The sequence below is a fragment of the Trachypithecus francoisi genome, unplaced genomic scaffold (assembly GCF_009764315.1).
Source record: "Trachypithecus francoisi isolate TF-2019V2 unplaced genomic scaffold, Tfra_2.0 Lachesis_group9, whole genome shotgun sequence".
Taxonomy (NCBI): domain Eukaryota; kingdom Metazoa; phylum Chordata; class Mammalia; order Primates; family Cercopithecidae; genus Trachypithecus; species Trachypithecus francoisi.
Window position 1 is genome coordinate 3195769 of NW_022681474.1, and position 17334 is coordinate 3213102.

At 44.4% G+C, this 17334-nt stretch overlaps 1 protein-coding gene across 6 annotated transcripts in view; it reads left to right on the plus strand.

Moving 5' to 3' along the window:
- Nucleotides 1-17334, plus strand: part of FRMD4A (FERM domain containing 4A) — a 544823-nt gene that overhangs the window by 176475 nt on the left and 351014 nt on the right. The gene's annotated exons all lie outside the window — the stretch shown is intronic.

Below are 17334 nucleotides of genomic sequence, written 5' to 3' on the forward strand. Positions count from 1 at the left end.
GCCAGATCAGCAATCTGCAGCATCTTATGAAAAAGATCAGAATTGAATTCAAGTGACTTTTTCTGGTTGGTATACTTACTACTCAGTGATGTTTAATTTAAATAAAAAGAAACTAAAGGTTTAAAAATATGAGGGGCTAACTAAATACTTAGGCAAGGTTGATTTCCTGAGTTTTGATGAGTTACATTTTTCTGTCATTTGAATAATGAAAAAAAACTTTGCTTTCTATTCTGGTTGTGTGTAGGTCTTTATTTTGAGACTTATTTCTTGTTCTGAATGTCAAGATCATCAACTAATATGTACTAAATACTTACTGTGTATTTCGTGTTATACCAATAGCTTAGAGCTTACGCCATCAGTGATAGCAAAATTTACACATGGATCTGGCTGCTATTGAGTGTGATGTTAGGTGTTAGTGAAAACTCTTTGGTCTGTATGGTAACTAAATTTTTATCGTATGTTCTATTATTAAGATATTGATTCACAAATACTAACATGGAAATGTGAATTGTGTGCCTTAGGGCTGTCCGAATGGCAATATTGAGCAGATTCTTATCCTTTATAGACTCGCGCGCGCGCACACACACACACACACACACACACACACAAATCCAGTCACCCAGAAACCTCCATTTATACCATTATGATCTCCAGATAAAGTGTTTAATAAATCATGTGTGTTTGCATACATTCAAATATATGCAGTTACCACTTCTGTTAGTCATTGTTTACCAATTTTAGAAAAATTGGCAATATAGGGATATAGTATCTTACACAAAACACATCTGTTATTGGGTACGTTTGTACACACTTGCCTTCAAAGCACACAGGGCTATTTTCTGCCCTTGAGCACATCTCATTGTTACACCGGCCTTAATATGAATATGGTCTGAATTCTTTGGGGCCCTCCCGCGCAGCACAGCCTTGGAGCACTGGTCTTCCCTGTGAAGGTAAGGTAGTACCTCACCCTCCACAGCAATGGAGAGTGGAACTAACTGAAATGGATGATTTCCTGTCAGTTCCACTGGACATCTTACACGGTGGGTCAGTGGAATTGACAATTCTGTGACAGTTTTCAGAATGGAGTCCCGTGCTCATAGAAGAGGAGGAGAAGTAAGGGCAAACACTGAGAGCCGGCACTCTTCCATTGGGAGTGTAAAGCAACAGCAGTTTGTTCAGTTCCGTCAGCGGTTTCCGTTGTCTCACAGTATCTAATGACGTGGAAGACCTTACATTTCTATAAGGCTTTCAGTCCATTCCCCTGCTTTACCATCGCGAGTTACTAACAAGGCACAGAGCCCAGGGGTTACTACCCTTGTCCTGTATAAACAGGGAAACCAAGGTATGAAGAGGTTTAATCTTCTCTACAGGAATATACAGTCAATGACAGAGCGGGACCTAAATCCAGGGACCTGGCATTGCATGTCCTTACCCATGGGATCATGTTTCATCTTTGCTCTCTGGAGGAGCAATGGCATGGCAGCCTAGCCCTGAGAAAAGGGTTATAACCACCTCCTCACCTATATTCACATTAAAGGTAATATAGAAGACATGCCATTTCAGAGGTGGCGAAAACCGAACAGAAGAACCTGATTTCCAGGACACTAACAGTCCTGTCCCCTTAGGTGCCCAGGGTTCAATAATTGCTTCTGTATCCAACTGCCTAGAGGTTGAGTTGAAAGAAGGAATTGCAGCTTTTTAACCCTGCGACTTAGACATCCACCGAATCCTGAGAGACCAGACTTAGTTCTGGTTCATGCTTCTTCAGACTGCCATGAGCCCATCACTGTGCTAGGGAGGGTGGAAAACATAAAAGAAATATGAAATGGGGTTGGTGTGATGGCCAACACCTGTAATCCCAGCACTTTGGGAGGATGACGTGGTCGGATCATGAGGTCAGGAGATGGAGACCATCTTGGCCAACATGGTGAGACCCTGTCTCTACCAAAATACAAAAAATTAGCCAGGCGTGGTGGTGTGTGTCTGTAATCCCAGCTACTCAGGAGGCTGTGGCAGGGGAATTGCTTGAACCCGGGAGGTGGAGGTTGCCGTGAGCCGAGATGGAGACACTGCACTCCAGCCTAGTGACAAAGCAAGACTCCGTCTCAAAAAAAAAAAAAAAAAGAAAAAAAAGAAAGAAATATAAAATGCCATGTTTGGTTTGGGAGGAGAGATTAGGCCTGTAAAGTTTATATGAATAAAACAATTAGAAGTCAATGTAATACAGGCTAGAATTAAGCTACAAAATAAGTAACAGACAATTTAGGTGCTACAGAAAGCAGCATGGTGGGGTGACAAGGGTGAGGCTTATCTATTTGCTATTTACGAGTTTTACTATTTACTGTTTGACTATTGACTATTTGCTATTTGACTACTGACTATTTATGAGTCATATGGCTTTGACAGAGTGACTCGAACTTCCTCAGCTTTGGTTTATCCATCCACAATACCCACCCCTTTTCAGTGCTTATAAAGGATCACCAAAAATGTATGCAAGGACCTGACGCAATACCTGGCAATCACATAAAATGCAGTCCATAATGATAGGCATCGTTTTTAAGATTGCCTATCTTTGTGTAAAAGAACACTTGGCTTGTATCTTTTTTTTTTTTTTTTTCCTTGAGACAGAGTCTCGCTGTGTTGCCCAGGCTGGAGTGCAGTGACATGATCTTGGCTCACTGCAACTTCCACCTCCTGGGTTCAAGCGATTCTCCTGCCTCAGCCTCCAGAACAACTGGTATTACAGGCGTGTGCCACCATACCTGGATGATTTTGTATTTTTAGTAGAGACAGGGTTTCACAGTGTTGACCAGGCTGGTCTCAAACTCCTGACCTCAAGTGATCCACCTGCCTCGGCCTCCCAAATTGCTGGGATTACAGGCGTGAGCCACCGCACCCGGTCTTGTATTTTTAATAACAGATGGCAATTTTTTATATTTAGACACACCTCCCTGTCTCCTGGGGCCGTCCTTTAGGGCTATCCACTTGCTAAAGCCAAGAAAAGCAGTATGTTGTGTCATGGCGATAACTTTTCTGGAACTCCCAATTTTATGTAAGACACGTGGAAAACAAAGTCTTTCAAACTGACTACACGTGAATCCCAAGTAACTCAACTTACTCAAGCCCAGATCCTTCTGTATGGTTTCTTCCCTCTAAAGCCAGATGTTTTTTATTCCAGAAGTAAAGTAAAAATGAACTTCATGGAAAATTCTAATAAATGTAAGAACAAAACATATAAGTGAGTTAAGGAAAGAGAAAATGTGGAAATTTTTTTTCTGGGAGTTTGCCTTGGGGCGGGGGGAAAGCTTTTATTAAACTAGTATAACTTTGCAATATGAGGAAATGGTTTTATGTTGGAGATTACCTTTATAGATGCAAAGCCTAAGAATGAGTGTGTGAACCTTTTATGTAGCCCATCCCACGTTGTTTTAGTTTGTGGTTTTAAGTGGAGGTGAAATCTGCTAGCCTGCTGTCTATATTCTCAGCTCTGGTTTGGGCTCCAGGAAGCTGAGAAATGTGTATGTCTTCACACCCTGAGATGCCCACCTATGAGGGCTCGGACCCAGTCATGCAAATACTTACCGAATTGCTGTATCTCTGTTTTCACCCACTGATTTTCCAGCTGTAAGATCACCTGTTGAAGTGGGAGCATGATTTCCTGCATTTATTGGATTGCTCATCTGTCCTGTTGACTTATCCTCTCTAATATCCACACCCACAGACCGCCCCCCCGCCCCGGGGGACTGGACATCACTGTTCTCTTGAACATCTCAACACCTCAAATCCAGCATGTCCATGATGAACTTCATCATCTCTCCTAATAATCCTGCTTCTCCTCTAACACCCCCAGCTTCCTAAAACCCAAACTAGATCCTGGCGTCTTCCCGCCTCCTCTCTTTTCATCGTCTCCTTCTCACAGCCACAAGGCGCTGTCCATTCCAGCTCTGAGACGTGTCTCCCCCGTCCTGCTCCTTTGTTCCGTAGTGCAGCCCCCCACCATCACTTGCCTGCATATTGCCTTCTCACCATGGCAGGTCTTCCTCCCCTTAATTCATGCTCTGTGCTGCAGCCACTGTGCTCTTTCTAAAACCGAGGGGTGATTGTGTCACTTGTCTACTGAAACCCTTAAGTGGCTCCCTGCCTCAGGATAAGGACAAATCACAAGGCCTTTCCTAATCACAGCTCTCCAGCTTCACCTCTTCCCATACCTTACCCCGGGAGTGTTATATTCCAACCAGGACGTGTTTGCAGTTCCTCTAAACTACTAAGATTTCTCTTGCACCAGGGCCTTTGTATGTGTTTTCATATTCCTGGCACTTTCTGCCTCCTCCCTCCACCCCCTTTACTTCTTTCAGCCTAAAGGCAATTCTACAGGAAGCTCTTCCAGGCACCCCATCCCCTCCCCAAGTATGAGTAAGTGCTCTCCCTGCAGGCTTTCGTAGCACTCTAGAATTCCCTTACCATAGCACAAATCACACTGCATTGAAACCCCTGGTTTGCATCAGTCGTCATCCTCCATACGATGGCAGGCATCTTGAGGACAGGGAACACCCCTAGGTTCCTGGTTCATAACAGGAGTGCAATAAATATCCACTAGATAACAGAATGAATGAAATCTAAAAGCTCATATAAACTCTCAGTGAGCAAATTTGGGAAGAGGATCAGAATTAAGACCTACTCTGGAACAGCCTCCATCCCCATGCCAAACTACCACAAGTCCCATTATCTTTGGTGGAAAATGTGTTTGCTCTTACGTGTCGGTACAAGCGGGGAAAGTGAAATGCTCTTTTCTTATTTATTCGGAACTCTAAGACCATGCCATACATCTTTAAGTGGAACAAAGTTAATGCGCGAACAGCCAATCAGACTCAAATCATAGGTCTCTTCACAAAGTAGTACAAATTCGATGGTTTTATTGGGAGGAAAATGAGACAAGAAAGCATTCTCTTTTACCACAATTATTCCAATATTTTAGGTGAAAGGGTTTTTGTGTGTCTAGGAAAGACTGAAATGGTGGGATATTTCTGGAGCGATATTTTTAACACAGCATAAATTAAACCTTTTTGTACCCACGTCATTCATTATATGATGTGTTATTCCAGGTTGACGTCTTGCCAGTCTATTATTTTGCAAACCATTACATTATCACAGCTGCTAAGCTGCATAACTTAAGAATTCGGAATACAACAGAGTCTCTATAGTTGAGTGTGTGGTGATTACATTCTGGATGTATTCATGCAGGGAAGTGTGAGACGTTACCAAAAACACATACAGCAGACGGCTTTCAGTGGATATTTATTACCATTGAGCACAGGCAGCCAAGAACTGTTCAGACAGATCAGTGTATTCACACATATTATTAGCCAGCCCCCTCATCCTGCATGGGGTTTTGTTCCTTCTATAAATATACGCCTCTCTGGAGAAAAAGAACACTGACTATTGGGGACTCCAATTCTCTGGTTCACAGAATGCATTGAAGGCCATTTTCCCTGCATTGTTTAGTCCCGTGCAATTTTAAGTGACCTAAACTTGGTGAACCAATATTTATTTTATTTCATATAGCAGCTTATGTCATGTTAAGCCATTGACTTCTCATCTTGGGAAGAAGGACATTGCTTATTGGCTCAGTGAGGGGAAGGAAAGGCTGTCTCTATGCGTATCACTCCCGAGTTTTCATTCCTCAAGCTGGTGTGGAAAGCAGGATTGCAAATTGCTATGCAAATGGTCAGGACTCCTAGGCATTTCAGCATCCTATGCAAAATGACAGCTCTCAGGCTGGGCCTGAAACTGAGCTATGGTTCTCCTCTTTGAATAGCTTGTCCCCTCCTTACGCCTCGCCATCATGCCATGGGTCATGTTAAAGCAGTGCTTTTCAACTTTATTGTTGCCTTGGAAACACTCAAGGAGCTTTTAAAAACCCATCTGTACCCCAGACCATGTACATCACAGTCTCTGGGGATAAAATCCAGGCATCAGTATTTAAATCCGCAGGTAATTCCAACATGTAGCCAATACGGAGAACAACTGATCCAAGGAAATAATATTACCTAGATCAATGATTTGGGCAAGATGCTAGCAGAAGGAAATCAGCTAGTTTTTGTGTTTTCTGGTGGCTTCACATAAAAGAGAAATAAATGGGTTGATTGTGTTGGGTTTTTGGGTCATGTCATTCTCAATAGGGGGAGAAAACTATTTAGGCTCCTTGAAAGTGGGGTCCATATTCCTGGGACATCCTATGCAGTGTCCAGCACATTGAGGAGAGTCTCTGGATAGTTACCTGAGGCCTTCCGAAGTCATAGAGTCTAGAATTGTGCATGACTTCCTTCCAGGCTATTGAAGATCAAAAACACCCAATCTAGCTTCTCCTGTATGCTTCTTTTCTTGACTGGTGCACGGACAAAATCCCTTTTGTGTGTCTTTCAATCTGCCATATTGCAAATATGCACACAAAGTCAATCGTGTTCTTAGGAGAAGTGGGAGATAGCTTTCTTCTCCCTCTCTCTTTTATTTTTATTTTGAGGTGGAGTCTTGCTCTGTCACCCAGGCTAGAGTGCAGTGGCATGATTTTAGCTTACTGCAACCTCCCCTTCCTGGGTTCAGGTGGTTCTCCTGCCTCAGGCCCTTGAGTGGCTGAGATGAAAGGCACTCATCACCATGCCTGGCTAATTTTTGTATTTTTAGTAGAGACAGGGTTTCACCATGTTGGCCAGGCTGGTCTTGAACTCCTGACCTCAAGTGATCCACCCACTTCAGCCTCCCAAACTGCTGGAATTACAGGTGTGAGCTACCACGCCCGCCCAGGGGGAGATCGCTTTCTTTACATGCTTTGAAACAGATCTCTTAGAAACTGCTCTAACATAATGAATATTATCCACCTGTGTAATATAAGACTTTCTTTGAACACATAGTTCAAAACAATCCACTTTTATTTGTATTTACTCATCAATGAGCCTCAGAGGATAATATTATCTATCCTACATCCATAAAACAATATAGAAGAAACTGCCATGGATCTTTATTCTAATCTGGGAGTGGATGAGCCACATCTATGGATTTTAACTTCTTTTTTGTCTTCTCTTACTGGTCACTCAATAACAAATACTTCAAAGGACCTGGTCAGTTTTTCTACTAGGTCTCAGAGCCTAAAACAATACCTGGAATAAAGATAGCATAAACAAATGTTCATTGAGTGAATGCCGACTACCTGAACAAAAAGAATCCCTTCGTGGTTATAAATTCAAGCCTTTAATAAAACAGAATTGTCCTTCAAGGGCCAGGGTTGCAATGTGCCTATGCTTGTATGCAGACGAACATCCGTGTCATCATCAGTCCTAACAGTGACTTATTTCAAGATGCTAGCTCTTTTTGGTGAACTGGATCATGAAAAACTTCCTAAAATCCTACTACACAATTAACACCTTTGGGTTCATGGGCAATCCCTTTTCTTCCCAATCAGAACTCTTGTGAGGATATTTTGAGATAGGACAGAAATATGCTTCTGATCATTTTCCTACATTGCTTGCTGACTTTTCTCAAAAATGCCAAAGGCTTCCAAGCCTGGCTGGCTTTCCTCATTAACGTTCCCATAGAGTGACTGGAGGGATTGGAGGGATCATTTAGATACAATTTCTCCAATCACTCTATTGGAACATTAATGAGGAAAACCATTAAGGGTTAGAAGTATATTGATCATTGCTAGAAAATGCGGTCCTAGCCCAACCACACAGAATCAGTCCCAGAATACAGATATCCCTGGGAATGGAATACCTAGGACATAATGTTTTATTTATTAATTTCACAGTTTTCTATTTAACATCGACTACATACCAGACAGTGTTCTAGGTCCAAGAGACACAGCTAAGTCTGCACTCTCGTGAATTGGTAATATGTCAAGTGGTGATAAGTTCTCTAAAGAGAAATAAAGTAGAGTAAGGAGCAGGGGGAGCCGGAGCGTGCAGCATGGTTATATAATGTGGCTCTCAAGGAAGGACAGGGAGGGAGCTGGGAGTAAGCCACGCAGCCATGTGGGGAAAGAACATCCCACGCAGAGGGCACAGCAAGTACAACAGGCCAGAGGCAGCAGTGGACTTGAGGTACTTGAGGGGTGGCAAGTGGGTAGCTGGAGCAGAGTGAAGGGGTGAGATGGGGGTGGTCAGAAGTGATGATAAAGACTCAGGGATGAGTTAGGAGCCCAGCTGGCACAGGCTGTGCAGGCCATGAGAATAACCTCTGGGTTTTACTCCGGATAAGACTGAAAAAGATCAGTGGGTCAGGGGCTGAAGGATGACGTTAGCTACCAGGTTGATAGAGAAGAAGGCTGGAATCAGGGTGATGCATGAGGTCACTACTACAATCATCTTAGTGAGAGATGATGATGGTTTAGGCCAGCGGATACCCTGGAAGTGGTGAGAAGTGAATGGACTCTGAATTTATCTGGAAGGGAGAGCTGGAGGGATTTCCTGATGGATTGGGTGTGAAGGGAGAGAGGAAGACAAGAGTCAAGAATGGCCCCCCGAGCAGCTGTGGACTGGAGCTGACGCTTACCAAGATGGGAGCCACTGAAGGAAGAGCTGGTCAGCGATGACAGCCTGGGCGGGAGAGACTGGGTTCTATTCCTGATGTGCTAAACTTGAGATAATGAGTAAAAATTCAAATGGAGATATACAGTAGGATGTTAAAAACATATGTTCTGTGTTTGGACAAGAGGTCTGTACTGGAGATAAGGCATGGACATTATCAGGGGTTCCCTGGAGCTGGCTTGACAGGCTCTCCCGAGCCAATTATGTGATTTCTTCTCAACTCTACATTCAGTGATGACACATGATCCTCTTGAAATGGTCCATGGCAGGAAATTTACACCATGTAAATTGGCAAACATTACAAAGCAGGGCTTTTCGGCCCCTAGAGAGTTGATAACAGTTACACGGTCTCCAGTACACCACTGGAAATTGGCATTTAAAGCTAGAGGACTGTATGATAACATCTGGGGAATGTGCGTGGATGGAAAGAAAAAATGTCAGCACACTGGACCCGAAGCCACTCCAAAGCTTAGAGATGGGCTCCCTGTGGTGGAACCAGCACTGGAGACGAACAGGGAGCAGCCAGTGAGGTAGAAAGAGGATCCCAGAAGGGCATGATGGATTTTCAAATGCTGCTGATAGTCAAGTGAGATAAGGACTAAGAAATCGCCTTATTGCAGCATTGTCATAAAAGATTGCACAAACTGCATGCATCAAAATTGCTTTGTGTTGGCCAGGCATGGTGGCTCATGCCTGTAATTCCAGCACTTTGGGAGGCAGAGGTGGGCGGATCACTCGAGGTCAGGAGTTTTGAGAACAGACTGGGCAACATGGCAAAACACCGTTTCTACAGAAAAATTAGCCAGGCATGGTGGCACTCACATGTAGTCCCAGCTACTCAGGAGGCTGAGATGGAAGACTTGTTTGAACCCAAGAGGTCGAGGCTGCAGTGAGCCAAGATTACACCACTGCAGTCCAGCCTGGGTGACAGAATAAGATCTTATCTCAAAACACAAAACAAAACAAAAAGAATTGCCATGTGTTTCTAAGTACAGTACACAGATCAGATGTCTGGTCTCCACCTCAGACATCCTGAACCTAATTCTCAGGGGTATATAACAGAGAAGACAATTTGAGAAGCAGTGCCTTAATATATAGTGTTCCAGAAAAACAGGCACAGTGGGGTAGAAAAAAGAACACAGCAGAGGAAGTGAGGAATAATGCAGATGGGAAAAAAGAGAAACTCTTAGAACGATTTTTACTCACACTAAGGTCGGTCCTGGATAGAGAGAGCAGTTAGAGACTGTGGTGGAGACTCATGGGGTGAAGATTATTACCACTAAGGCCAAGAGTTTCCTCCCTATAGCACTGAAGAAACAGCATGTTCCTATTTTAAATGTCCCTCCCTTCAGCCACTATGTCAGAAAAATGGAGCTGCAATTGTCTCTTAGGTCTTTTCCAGCTCCCACAACCCCTGCAAAATAAAGGCAAGAGAGAAGATGAAAGACCAATTTCAGTATCATCTATTGGTCACCCATGTCAAAAGCCAGCACTCTACCCTTAAGTCTTAGGTGTCCTAAGACCTAGCAGAAGGAAAATCTGTTTTGTTTTGTTTTGTTTTGCCTCTGAATTTTTTTTCAATGGCTTGATGTAATCATGGGTCAGGGCTTCATAATCCAGCTGAGTCCCAGAATAGATTTAGAAAGTATCATTTAGGCTGGAGCCAGCCATCAACTGCCCGAAATGAGCAAGTCCTAATTTGAACTCTGAATTTGGGGATCGACATCTATTCTGTAAAAGCAAATGGATTTGGATCAAATTGGAAGAACTCACATATAAGATCTCGTGGAGTTCTTATAGAAGAAAATCCTGCTATTCTCTGCCAATTAGGCTGAAGGAAAGTAAGTAACAGCCACTGACACTAGGAACGAAGTCTTCCGTGTAGATCCTGTCCAGGAAAGGCTTTCTATGTGGGGTTCACCCAGTCACATTATGCCTGGTTCCCCTTCCCCAGCCTCTTAGTTTTCCTTTAAGTAAGAAGGTACCCCTGACACGTGAAATTCACATCAGTGAAAGAGAAGTTTTAAAAGCAGACAAGTGTACAGGGGCCCTCCCACGAGTCTGTGCCGATGCTTGTGAATTTGCCTATTTTGTTACCAAAGTGAAATTGGTGTGCCTGGGTGTAGATGAGCAGAGTCACCAGAGCTCTGCAGAAGCTCTTCCTCTGCAGGGGCAGTGACAGCCTTGCTTTGTCACTGGCCTGGTGCATAGGTGCTGGGTCCACTCATGTAGGCCGCAATGCGGGTATCACCTTCTGGAATGACTGTCATTAAGATGTTAATCCCATATGCTATGGTCTGAATGTTTTTGTTCCTCTGAAATTAATATATTGAAATCCTATCCCCTAAAGTAATGGCATTAAGAGATGGGGCCTTTGGGAGACAGTTAGTGCCCTTATGAAAGAGGCCCTAAAGAGCTCAGTAGTCCCTTCCATCATGTGAGGACACAGGAAGAAACTTTTGCCTGTAGGCCAGAAAGTGAGCGCTCCCTAGGCACCAAATCTGCCTTGATATTAGACTTTCCAGCTTCCAGAACTATGAGCAATAAACTTCTGTTGTTTGTCAGCTTCCCAGTTTATGGGATTTGTTATAGCAGCCTGGAGAGGCTAAGATGCCCTCCTTAAAGTGAGGCCGAGGAGACGGAGCTTCCTCCCCTGCTGAGCCGCAGCTTTGGGTTGTCAAGTAGCAGAGCATTTAAGGAGAGGAGCTCATTAAGAAAAAAGCAGTCTGGAAATTCGTACGGGAACTTGTCCATTTGAAATCAACGACGTAGAATGGTGTGCTCATGTCAGTCTGCTGGTCAACTTGGCTTCCTGAAGACCAATGCCCAAGAGCAGAACCCCAGCTCCCAAGGCCATGTGCCATGCCATTCCACATTACTCTCAGGGGGCAATACCTAGATCCTATGGCTTTTGGTTCAGCCATAGCGTCCGTCTACAGATCATCTTGTGTTTGCTTGAGACAGAATCTTGCTCTGTTGCCCAGGATGGAGTGCAGTGGCACAATCTCAGCTCGCTACAACTTCCACCTCCCGGGTTCTAGTGATTCTTGTGCCTCAGCCTCCCAAGCAGCTGAGATTACAGGTGTGCACCACCACACCCAGTTAAGTTTTGTATTTTTAGTAGAGACAAGGTTTCATTATGTTGGCAAGGCTGGTCTCAAAACTCTTGGCCTCAAGCAATCCACCTGCCTAGGCCTCCCAAAGTGCTGGGGTTACAGGTGTGAGCCACCTGAGCCACCACACCCAGCCCAGGTCATCTTCTTTGCCCTTCATTTCTAGTAGAATCTCTGGTTGGGTGTTTGTGTTTTCCTTGATGGTATTAAACCAACATACCTAATAGCCAACAAAAATATCTTCGGGACTCTGTGACTTCCTTTTTTCTTCTGTCAGGGGCCTTAAGGTGGCATAAGAGAAACATGTCTCATGTATCTTAGAGTCGTGCCCGTGCAGGACAAGAAAACTTCTGTCCTTACGAGATCCAGCAGTCAGAAATTGGCTATGTTTGAGAGTTGATTTCTATCTCAGATGGTACCCGTAAGACTTAATCCTTTATCTTACCTCCTGGGGCTGTGCTTCTGTTCACTCTAGTCATCTTAGAAAATAAAACCTCATAGAGGCATTATAAACTCAAATGTGTGTAAGAGCCAGGCAGGGAAAGGAAATGTAGCAGGAAAATACAGAAAGAGGCACATTGCAAACTGGAAAATCCTGCCCCAGCAAGTGAGGCCAACTACTACTCAGTTGTGCCATGGGAAAACCAGGGCTGGTGTTGCTGGATCTTCTAACTTTTCAAAAGAAAATGTCTGCATTGTTCTTATATTTAAGGAAAAAATACATATGTCTGTATGTGTGTATGTGAGAGAGTGAGAGATATGAAATATCTCCATTTTTATAATTCAACTTTAAAAAATAACATTGCATAAGATGCCAGTTTTCAATTTCTATAAGAAAAAGAGCACTGTCCTGAGGCAGGCAGATGATCTGAGGTCAGGAGTTCGAGACCAGCCTGACCAACATGGTGAAACCGTGTCTCTACAAAAGTACAAAAATTAACTGGGCATTAACCAGGTGTGGTGGCTCACACCTGTAATCTCAGTACTTTGGGAGGCCGAGGTGGGCAGATCACGGTCAGGAGATTGAGACCATCCTGGCCAACATGGTGAAACCCCATCTATACTAAAATACAAAAAATTAGCTGGGTGTGGTGGAGCACACCTGTAGTCCCAGCTACTCAGGAGGCTGAGGCAGGGGAATCGCTCGAATCGGGGAGGCAGAGATTGCAGTGAGCCAAGATCACATCACTGCACTCCAGCCTGGTGACAGAGTAAGACTCTGTCTCAAAAAAAAAAAAAAAAAAAAAATAGCTGGGCATGGTGGCACACTCCTGTAATTCCAGCTACTCAGGAGGCTGAGACAGGAGAATTGCTGAACCCAGGAGGTGGAGGTTGCAGTGAGCCAAGATCGCATCACTGCACTCCAGCCTGGGCCATGAAGCAAGACTCCATCTAAAAAAAAAAAGGACTGTCCACCCTAAATATCTACATATTCTCCCCTGCCCCAGGCTTGATTTTCATAAAAAGGAAACATCTTGCTACAAAAAAAACTAACTTAAAATAGATCCTCAGGCCCTCCAGCTGCAGCATAATCCTAGTGCTAAATCGGAATATTATTTTTTAAAAAAAACCTCCTCTGACAGGTCAAATGCAAATTTTTAAAATACATTTGAATACATTGAATACCCGTCCTCCAGCTAGAGGAAACAGGAAGATGACATCCTCTTTGCTGAGAGCATGGTTTTATCACTAAGCAAGAAGACTAGAACTTCAGAAGCAACTGAACCTCTGGCCTAATTACTGCCTGATAGAACAACTTACTAATAGCATCAGCAGCAGTCTTTTGTTTTGGGAAGATATTCTCCACTGATGGTGTTAAAGCAGAACAAATCAAGCAATTTCAGCCAATAGAACAATCACCCTACCACCTAGAGGTACATTTTGCTAACTCAAATTTGCAGACCAGCAGTGTGTGGTCCTGCTGAAAACTAGAGATTGCACAAGAGCCAAACAGAGGTTCTTTTATGATCAAGGTGGCTGACTGGTAACAGCTGAACTAAAACCTTTCCGTTCTAAATCATCTCTTTCATGCTAGATGGAGTGGAATTCTGGGGTCCCAGCCAAGTCCTTGAGCAAGAACTTGAACGGATTCACAGCTCCTTTTCTGATTGAAACTCTTTCTAAACCCTGAGGAACTCTGGATCTCACCGAGATGTTAAATAGTATGATATCCTTGCTGGGGGAGGAGGCAAGTCAGGCTTCTCCAGTGTCCTTCCTAAACAGCAGCTCACACTTGTCACATCCACAGCAGACATGCAGCTCTTCAGTTTTAAACTCAGGATGTCCTCACTTCTGTCTCTTGCTGGATAAGGCAACTATGAATTCACTACCTTCTAGCACTTAGCCAAAAGTCCCGTAGGGACGTTGGACACCCAACAGAAGCAGATCAGTGGATATGTTGGCTAGTCATTACTTTAATTCATTTATACTAGATTTTTTTTTTTTCTTTTTTGAGATAGAGTCTCACTCTGTTGCCCAGGTTGGAGTGCAATGGCACAATCTTGGCACACTGCAACCTCCGCCTCCCGGCCTCAAGCAATTCTCCTGCATCAGCCTCCTGAGTAGATGGGATTACAGGCATGCACCACCATGCCTGGCTAATTTTTATATTTTTAGTAGAGTTTCACCACATTGGTCAAGCTGGTCTTGAACTCCTGACCTCGGGTGATCCGCGCCCCTTGGCCTCCCAAAGTGCTGGGATTACAGGCGCGAACCACCCCGCCTGGCCTACACTAGATCCTTATTAAGTTAAATAATCAAATATCAATATACTTGGGTTGTATTTTCTCAACTCCCTGCTGAAATTATTTTACAAAGTTAAGATGTAATTCCTTTCTATTGGGGGCTGATGTTTAGTATCATTTTGTTTTGAATGCGCTGCGACCTATTCCCGACCCGGACTGGGTCTGGCCATGTGACCTGAGACTTAGGCAGGACATGGAGGTGGGTGGGCAGCACCCATGGCCAGGCATGGGAGTTTGCTGGAGGCAATGAGCCCAAAAGTGAGCGCACAGACAGGCTAAAGACTCATGAGTCCGGTTAGTTGTGTCAAATGTAGCTGGAGAATCAAGAAAGAAACAGGTGGAGACCAGAGAAATCAGAGGAGAAGAAACCAATTTAAAGCAGAGGTAGAAGAAAGTGTTTGTAGAAACCCGTTGAACCACTGGCATAGCTCCAGGCATGTCTAGGCATAGCCTGGGGTGTTGGCAGAGATTAGTTGGATAGGATGGTATCTTAGTATCATCTTGCTGAGAAAGCCAGCAGAAGAAACATCTATGAACACGCTTCTGAGGCTTTTTCAAAATGACCATTGAAGATCTTGTTCCTTATGTTATTCAGTGCTTTTTGTATATTCCACTCCGTTAATTCCTTTTAGAAGCTAATAAGAAGTATGTGATTCAATGTACTTACCTTTTTACCTTTGCTGCCAGGAAACTCAAAGCTAAAGTTGAGACAACCTCAGTAACTTGCTCATTCTGGATGCCTTTTCATACTTTTAACTTATTTTTTTCCTTCTTTTTTTCTGTTTCAGATTACCCTTAATTTTCTAGTTTACCCTCATCTTCCATGTAACTATGTGCACATATTTCATGCCCCTGCCAAACAGCATGGAATCCTATAACTTTCTCTTCTGTGTGTGTTATTTTCTGTAAGGGAAACCAACACAATGGAAATGTAGCCCATTGAGAGTAGAAAATAGAACCAAGTATGCTACTTCCCTTCTCTTGGCAGAATGCATTGTCCCAACAGGTGTATCAGAAATGTTTCAAGGTAAGCCAAGACATGGGAACACTGTGCTCTGAACAAGGTGGTTCTTTTTTCCCAGAAGGAAATGAATTCATTTGGAATGTCAGGCCCTGACAGAACAGAGCCACTCCATTCTACCCCATTGTGTCCTGGGAGTACACAGGGACTTGGTGCAGCCCCTAGAGGCAGTGGCAGTTTACAGGCATTCCTGGGAAGAACAGAGCAGAGGTCCCTGTTGGAGGAAAGCAGGTGCACACTGTCCTTCTGAATCTCTGTGCCTGACGCCCACCTTCCTACAAGCTGCAGCTATGCCTGGGGGATGACAGTTCTGCAGAGTCCAAACTCACAAGGATAAGGGCTGGGAAAGAGGCTTCGCTGGTTTTCTGTTCCCACTAGGGTGTTGGAAGCGCCTCCTTTTTGTCCTTTTCATGTTGCTTCTTTTTTTCTTTTCGTTTCTAAATGTTGCTGTCAGTGTACTCAGCTGAACGCTATCAGATGCACAAATAACAATAGCTTCCTGGGAACGATTTGCTGCTGAGGGCCATGGACCAGTGCCAAGAAGCCCAGGCACGCCAAGAACACTGTTTTAGGAAAACCGCAACTTTCAGAGAGCAGCTTCAGGATAGTTGTTCGATTCCAGTAGGGATTGTGGCTCCGAATCCACCTCGGAACCTGGTCCCGGTGTCTCCTCCAGGGGAACTTAGAGGCCCCCCGCTCCATACCTTGGCTGGCTTTCTGTTTGATTTGTTTAATTTTCAAGAACCATCGTTACTGGAACCTCGTATCTGATTGTGGTGTTCATGGAAAGAAAAATGGGAACAAGGACTGAGAGACAGTGAGGTTTCCAGGGTGGGTCAGGTTTACTCACAGAGGCAGAAATAACAGATTCCCAAATGCGGATGCTGGCACTTACGTTTCTGAGAGTTTCCGATCTGGAGATCTGAGAGGTCACCGTCCTAGGGCTTGTCAGCCTCGCCAGGCTGCTGGGGCTCCTGTGGTTCTGCTCAGAGTCCAGGAAGCAGATCGGGCTCCCTCATGACAGCCTCAGGCCAAGATGTTCCTGCAACAGAAGGTTTCCCGGGCAGGCTTTGCTTCCATCCTGGAGTGAGTTAACCCGGTCAGCCAGGGTCAAGGAGCAGATATCAAGTTACACATTTTCCTCCCTCCTGTCCTAGCACACCCCGAGAAGTGCCCCACAAGGAAGGCCAGGAAGGAAGCGCACCCGCCCAACAGACAAGCCAGGCCATGACCCTGGAAAGAAGAGGAAGGCACGTCCCTGGGCCTTCTCAGTCCCCACTTCCTCCTCCTTCCTTCTCCCACATTCCACTCTGGATGGGTCTCACTCTCCAAGAAAATGGCCAGGAGCAAATCCAGGCAGAGAGGGAAGTTACCGAGACCCAGAAGACCCAGAAGCACAGCCAAGAATAGAAAGTACCTTTAATGAGCTCTTTCTGTGTGCTTAATCTATGCAGATATTTTCTCCTCTGATCCTCGATCGGAGCAGCCCTTTGAGGTTGGCTCTTTTTCCTAACCCCACTTTCTAGAAGAGGAAAACAGAGAATAGAGAGAGATTAAGTCATTTGTCCAGGGTTACTCAGCCAGCAGTGGTAGATCCAGGATTTGAACCCAGGTAGTCTGACTCCAGAAAACTCTCCGGAGGGAATCTAAATGGGGGTCTAACCTAGAGTGAGACCCTTGGAATCCAAGCGGCTGAGAAAAGTGTCCTTTTAGAAAGGAACTCAAGGTCAGGTTGCCAGATTCAGCAAATGAAAATACAGGATGCCCGGTTACATCGAATTTCAATAAACAACGAATCATTCTTTCGTCTCAGCATGTTCCATGGAGTTTGTCTGAAATTCAAATGTAACTGGGTGTCCTGTATTTTATCTGGCAAA